This window comes from Nicotiana sylvestris, chromosome 11, assembly GCF_000393655.2.
Source record: "Nicotiana sylvestris chromosome 11, ASM39365v2, whole genome shotgun sequence".
In the NCBI taxonomy this organism is placed as follows: domain Eukaryota; kingdom Viridiplantae; phylum Streptophyta; class Magnoliopsida; order Solanales; family Solanaceae; genus Nicotiana; species Nicotiana sylvestris.
In genome coordinates this window covers 14,016,360-14,023,538 of record NC_091067.1, presented here as the reverse complement: position 1 = coordinate 14,023,538, position 7,179 = coordinate 14,016,360, and positions in this window count along the sequence as shown.

Here is a 7,179-nt window from a genome sequence, read left to right as displayed (position 1 = left end):
TTCTGTTATTAAAACAAATATTTAATAACATTTCTGTTAATATTTTACTATTAACAAATAAATTTGGTCCAAAAAGTTAATCAATCAATCATTTGACCAAATTCAAATTCAAATCCGGAGCCGAGCGAGCGAGCGACGACGACGACGACGGCGCGAGGCTTGCCTTCTTCTCAACTCTTTAAGAACTAGAAGAAAAACAATTGATTATATACCCATAAAAAAACCTCTTCCTCTTCCAATATGGGACAATATCCATTTACCGGGGGGGGGGGGAGAACTTAAAATTTCACTCAAAAAATTCATTTCCCTCCATTTCTCATTCACCCTCTTTTAAGTATTTAATATATTAATTAAATACATAAAAAACCCAACAGTTAGTTCGAGTCTCCTGTAAAAGCGCTAGATATATAAAGTATGATATAAAATTTAAATTTGATGAGTTCGATTTTTAAAATTCTTGATATTACAGGAATTATTGAAATTATGTGTTTAAATATAATATTTACTAAAGTTTTATATTTAATACTAAATTTGGTTGAACCACGTATGTAATAAGCTACATCGAACACTTGGAGATACTAGTTTGGCTTTGGTTGGATAAGAAAAAGGAAAAAGAAAGATGGAAATAAAAATTAAAGAGTAGATGACAAAAAAAATGTTCACAAAAATAGCTTTAGTGATGATGTGGGGGGCTTGAGTCAGCATCTATAAAGAATTCTTAAACCTAATCAGTGACTTCATCATCATTTTTCCGCATTAACAAGCAAGGTTTTGACCAAAGAATTTATGTTCAATGTACTAACAGTCAGTGGCCGGTCCAGAATGTTCGTCGAGTGGTGTCAAAATATAAATAATTAAATTAATCGAAAAATTAAAAAGAGTCAACGTATAATAAATATACATAAAATAAAAAATATTATCTAGCAAAATAAAGTAATTTTTTAGTAAAAGGGTATCGCTTGACACCCCTTGCTTCACTGTGGCTCCGCCACTACTAATAGTGGATAAATAATATTTATATATCAAGTAAAATTGAAAACGATAATAAAAATATATCAATGTATAATATGATAATTTAGAAACATATAACTTTTCACTCATACCACCAAAAATTGCAGCGGGATGGATGAGATCCATAGATCTTAACTAGAGTTTTCGATATCGAGATATGAGAATGAAATTTTTTTCGGTAAGAAATGTTTTTTCTTTAATAAGTTTTACATAACGTGAAATCAAATTATAGCTTGTTTGGTCAAGCTTATAAAATCAACTTATTTTGAGAAGTGTTTTTCTCAAAAGTACTTTTAAAAAAAGTTTTTGGTGAGAAGTAGTTTGTGTTTGGCTAATCAATTAGAAAAGCACTTTGGAGCAATAATTCGTGTTTGACCATGCTTTTAAAAACTGCTTCTAAGTATATTTTTCTCAAAAATGCTTCTCAGAAAAGTGCTTTTGCAGAAAAACTACTTTTTTCTGCTTCTCCAAAACTGCTTCTGCTTCTCCTCAAAAGCACTTTTTTTCCTTCCAAAATCTTGGCCAAACACCTCAATTTTTAACGAAAAGTGCTTTTGGCCCAAAAAAGCTTGGCCAAACAGGCTATTAGTTGGAACGGATCCATTATGAATACGTAGCATAAAATTCAGCAATTGCTCATGTGCTTCAAATCACCTGTAGCTTGTCTAGTCCTTGTCTCTGCAGTTTTCGTGGGTCCATTTTGTTAGGACCGAAAAAACAGGTGTCATGCGAAAACTAGCAAAGTAAACTTTGAACGATGATAAAGTAGATAACAGAAAAGAAATATAGCAAAAGAGACACAAAGATTTAACGTGGTTCGTTCAACTGACATACGTCCACGGCGGAGATGAGCAATCCACTATAATAAAAGAAAGTATAAAATATCGAGAGAACAACCTCATGAAAAAGGCAAACACAAGTGACACACTAACACTTGTCCTGCAAAGTTCTCCCACTAAACACGACTCTCAAACCCCATATGGCTACATTGTGGATGCTACTGAATGAGAAGGACGGGTCTTTAATTTATAGAACTCCAAACTTTTTCCTACAAGAAAAGGGACTAGCCAAATATGAGAGATTTATAATTTCCTTCTACAAGAAGGAAAACCCAATTATGGTAAAAAAATCTGGACAAATACCTAACACATTCTCCCTCCTAGAGACTCTACCAAAAATTTGAGATAAAAGAAAAATGAACAATTACTCAGATTTGATTCTTTGCTTGGTATTCTGTATTAAGTGTTGAGTAGTTCGAATTCGTGTCGCGTAAAGCTCATTAAAACGGAAGCGACCTCCTATTCAGGGCTTGCATCGGAAACTCTAATTCAAGATGAAGGAATCATATTCATTCCTACTTTATTATAAATAGTTTCTTTTAGCATGTGATATGTGTATTTTGTATTGACAAACACGAGAAAGACTGTTTTAGTGTTTTATTTAGTTGTCCTTGTGGATTAGTTTGATATGCTATTTTTAACCATCCGATATTCACAACTCTTAGCTCACTAATATGAATGTATGAGTGTATGAATGTTACTTGTTTGTACTTATTTTTAGTAGAATGTTGATAATTCTGGAAAAGGGAAAGAAGAAACGAAAGGGGAATTATGAGTAGAAATTGACCAATACCTAGAAAATAAGAAGAAAAAAAAAATAGGGAAGTGTGAGATTTCAATTAATTAGTAGTACAAATTGAATAATGGTTTGAACTAACGCACTTTATTTGTCCTATTGCGTGTATATAGGCCATATATCCTATATACACTTATGTCTCGTTGCTATTACGGTGTAATACTTCTAATTTTTAATTTATGTGATCGAGAATTTGAATTAGTTTAAAGACGTTGCATCATAGAGCAACGGGGAGAGCAAAGGGTTAATAACCAAGTTTACGCAATACGAATCTGAATATTAAAATTTTGAATATAAATATCAAACACCGAACGAAAAAAAAAATCCATTCAGTGTTAAAGGGCTTTTCTACTCCCTCAGAGTAGGGGTAAGGTCTACATATACACTACCCTTCCTAGATCCCACTAGTGAAATTTCGCTACATCGTTGTTTTGTTAGTGCTAAAGGGGCCATTGCTCCACTCCCACATGATGCTCCACCACGACCTACACATGTGGATAAGATGGATGACACCATTTCTATTTGCAATCTAAAACATAGTTCTTTAATTAAGAAAATCTATCGTATTAATCTATTATGATTAAGTAATAGATTAAGATAATTTATTGATTGATTAGGTTTGTTATTTAAATATATATAAAAATATATATCATGTATTTATTAGCTTAGTGTAAATATCATACGTGAGTTTAGGGGGCAAGCTAGGCTGCATTCTATTCTTTTATATTCCATTCCGTCACTAAATATTTGTCTAACGTGATATGAAATACTGCGAAAAAACACTTTGGAAAGATTTGAGATGTTATTCCTCCGACTAGAAGATTTTGAGATGCTACTCGGTGCTCATATTCGCTTTAAGGTTTGATTAATTCAAATTGATGAGAAATCTTAATTTGTAAGGGTAAAGTATTTTTTATTAAAGGCGATTTTATCTTTAAAACTCGAACCCATCTAATAAGAAATAAAAAAATATTTACCACACTACTACAGTTCTTCGTAATAATAATCTTGAATGTTTTATGATTTCAGTGCACATAAGTTAACTCCTAAAATCAATAAGTAACTTTCATCGTTGTCTTCCAACATAATTAACAAGCAAACTTTGACAGAATTTAATGACTCTACACATACACAAAAACAAAAAGTAAGTAATAAAGAATACCTCTACACTTGCTAGTCAACTATCCCTATGACTTTTAGATGTCATCTTAGTCAGGCTAGGACAAAATTCTTTATTTGCCTTTTCTCTCATTGGGACTATAACAATAAGGTCTTATTTAATTCTACCATATCCAGACACCAAAAGCAATTAAGGATGACATCGTATCGCCCTTACCATTTTTTTTTTTTTAAAATTCCTACATCAGGGAGAGGCGGGAAAAAGGAAATGGACTGATACGTTATTGATGGGTTTGAATTAGCAAATTTTATCGGGAGAAATTCAAAAGAGATTTTTATATTCCTATGCCACATAGGAAGCCTTTTTACCCTCAATATTTAAAGTTTGACTTAATTACACTTAGTATACCAAATTACCATTTTTATACCATAATTAATTAAGGGTATAATTAATGAGATGTTTTTTACTCCTTAATTAAAGGATTTTCGTTTAATTTCAGTATCTCCACTCATCCCTTATTTTCTCTCTCCTAACCCCTCAGCTCCGTACCCACGTTCTTTTTACCCATACCCACGTTCTTTTTACCATTTTCCGTCTTCTGAAACCACCCAATCTCCCTCTAAAATCACAGAAAATTGAAGAAACTCTTCAAACAAATTGGTTCTCCATTTTACTCCAATTGAAGTTCATCAATGAAGAACAACAAAGCTTCGAAAAAGAGTCCTAAAAATCAGCAGTAGCTGATATACCCTCCTTTGATTTGGGTGTTTTATCCCCAAAATCATCCAAAAAGCAAGGCAAATCTCCACATGCAATTGCAGAGATTACTCATAGTTCCTCTCCCCGACAAATCAGAGCCGAGATGAGAACCAAACAAAAATACGATGTAGATGCTGGAGAAACTTCTACACCAGTCAAACAAGTCAAACGAAAAGGAAAAGAGATTTCTGTAGACGACGACTTTGTGAAACATTAAATTTTGGATTGCGTGAGTTTGCATTAATTACTGGTCTAAGATGTGTTACTCGGGTTACTGATTTTGGTTATACTCCCACTTATGTTAGCAAAATAATGAGTAGTTATTTTCCTAACAAATTAAGAGTGGAGAAGTCTTATTTGAAACAGATAGTAACCACTAGATCCTGGGTAAACGATGAGGATGCGGTGAAGTTGTGCATCCTTTATCTTTTAGAATTTTTCATTTGTCTTTCGGACAAAAATCATGTTTCTTTTGTGGATCACTTTAGGTTCTATTTGGTAGAATCTGGGCAGTATGAGTCATACTCATGGGGTATTAAATCTGTTACCCAGATGATGGAATCTGTTAGCCACAGACTAAATCCGTATGTACATTCTTATCCCATACGGGGATGCTCACTAGCATTGCAAGTATGGCTTTGTGAGTATTGCTCTACTGTCAGCACTGATCTAGCTACAAGGTGTTCTAACTCAATACCCCGCATACTAAGATGGTCAACTATTAAGGGGCATATTTGGTTAGCAGCCTTTGAAGAGAAGATGATAAAGCCTGAGTGGATAAAGATATAGTTTCTTTTATTACGATTATACATTTACCTTCAACATATCTACAAGTATTCTACATTTTCTGCCTTGATCAAACTAATTTATTTTTCCTCATTCAGTTTACCAACATAGTTGCATCTGGGGAAGAGATTGCAGTGCTGATTTTGCCCGACAAAATTGAGTACAAAGTTCAAGAAGGTGGATAAATATCTGAAGTTCCCAATGCTGATCCTCCTATGTTGGAACCCAAACAAACAGATGGAGAAGAGGACAAGGAGTATTGTTGAAAAGATCAATAAATTAGAAAAAGGAATTGAGAAGGTAATACATATAAACTACAATATATCTACATTTTATCTACAATATATCTACATTTCATAAACTGTCTACCAAATATCTACAAATTTGTAAATTCTGATATATATCTTTATATAATTGCATATGTTTTTGCATTGTATGTTAGGACATATTATGAAGTTAACAACTTACTATATTGTAACTTGTAGGTTGATAGAAAGCTTGAAGATTTTAGAAAAGTTGTCTTTGTAGAACTCGATAGCCTTCGAGTATTTATAAATGATTCTGTGCAATCTGTTTTGCAAATGATAAACATTAGAAATGTGCAAGATGATGCAAAGGTAAGATCTAACTTTTATTTTTATAGCAAAACAGTTTAGACAATAAAAAATATATACAAACTAACATAAAACATTCAGTTTGCTAGCAGTTCAACAAAAAACAATGACCAACAAAAAAACTTGAACAATCAACATTTTCAGTTCAATATTGGGGAACAAGTGCAGGAAAGCACCAGCAAAACATGTATCATATTTGAATATTATTTATAGTATAAATTCTATATGTATTTTGTAGACAGAATAGTTTAATTGTTGTATTTACTGCTTGTAGTGTAATTGTAGTTATTTTGTAGTTTATGTAGAACATTACAAGATTAATTGTAGTATAAAATGTTGATATAATATAAACATGATTGTAGATGCTGAGTTACGTGTTTGCCCAGTAACTGTAGGTAAATTGTAGTTATTTTTAGATTATGTACTTAAACTGTAGGTAAATTTGTTTAAATTGTAGAGTTGTTTTTAGACATCATTGTAGATATTTTTTGTTTCTATTTTTGTAGTTAATTGTAGTTATAATGTAGGTTTCATGTAGATTATTTGAAGTTGAGTTGCTGTTTATATGCCAACTATTTTTGGGTGCAGCACATTAATGTAATAATGTATTACTTGAGGAAAAGAGGCAAGTATGGCCCCAATAACAAGACCAGGTTTACCACAACGGATTGTGTGTTCAAGACCAGGATAGAACAAATTTATGAAAAGTTCATAAATTCACCTCCACAAGAGAAGTATTCGGTTGTTAAACCCCAAGATGTTGTTGCAGAATATATTTTAGGGTATAGACTACTTGCCAATGTTGGATGGGATGAAGTTGACTATGTCATCATGCCCGTCAATATTAAAGAAAAATTCCAATGGGTGTTGGTCGTTTTCGACATTGCAGACAAGCAACTTTATGTGTATGATTCCATGGTCTCTTCACACAACCATCATATTGTTAATCATGTATCGAAAAGTTCTCTGTTATTATCCCTTTGTATTTGTCATGCACTGGTTTCTATGGGAAGCGTAAGGACATTAACTTCATGAATACAAAGGCATACATCGAGAAACATGTTACCGACCCTCTTAACATTCAGTGGATGGTTGCAGAGATTCCACAGCAAAAAGAAGGGTCACTGTAAAAGATCTATTCTCTCTTTCTATGCATTTAATTCTTTTTTTATTTCTAATTATTTGGTAAATATTTAAAAAAAATTGTGTTTCTGCAGCGATTGTGGTGTATTTGTTGCTGCATTTGCGGAGTAT